The sequence below is a fragment of the Sarcophilus harrisii genome, chromosome 1, assembly GCF_902635505.1.
Source record: "Sarcophilus harrisii chromosome 1, mSarHar1.11, whole genome shotgun sequence".
NCBI classification, from domain to species: Eukaryota; Metazoa; Chordata; class Mammalia; order Dasyuromorphia; family Dasyuridae; genus Sarcophilus; species Sarcophilus harrisii.
In genome coordinates, this window is record NC_045426.1 from 487,462,000 (window position 1) to 487,462,817 (window position 818).

Sequence of the window (818 nt, forward strand, 5' to 3'; positions counted from 1 at the left end):
TACAGTGCCACAGAAATCCCATCATCATGTTCCCTTTTCCCTTTATTTTATTCCTAAGTAGGATATACATACTTTGGGAATGATCTGCATAATCTTCATCAATTTGATGAGTTGTCCACATTTAACTTGATGAGATTGTAGTATGTAGACTTTTGTTAGAAGGGAGTTATTCTTGTGAGGCTAAAAATACATTCTAGCCCTTTGCTGAGAGGTGCCCTCTTCCATACCCAAAAATTTAATCAAATAGATTTCTTAGGCTTCTCTTGTTCACCACTGTAACATACGCAATCTTCATTCTAGGTTTTCTAAGGGAACAACAAAAATGTAAATAAGAACACTTTTTTTAACCCTTCCACTTTCCAAATTACAGTAATCCTCAACCTTCCCACATTTATCTTTTGTGACTTCAAGTATTTGCATGATTTTATTAGCAACTTCATTTTCATTTTCCTGTTGATAATCACACATGTTCAAGGTAAGCACAGTACAGAAAAAAAAAAAAGGAGAGTCACAATGTCTTCAGGTTTGTGGAGTGGCTGGTATCTTATTATGGTAGGATGGCATATCATTCAGGTGGCTAGAGACACCAAGACTGCCAATTCCATCACTGATTATAGTCTCAAGGTTAAATCTCAACTCGTTTCTACTGTGCTTCCATACTCTGAGACCTGTAAGGATCTCAGATGATGCATGAAGCAGACACCTCTGACAGATTGTTTTAACCGGTGCTTCCATCATGATATCCATCACTATCCCCCAGGTGTGAAGGATAGAACATCAGAAATGATGTCAAGACCTCACCAATCTCAGTATCTCCG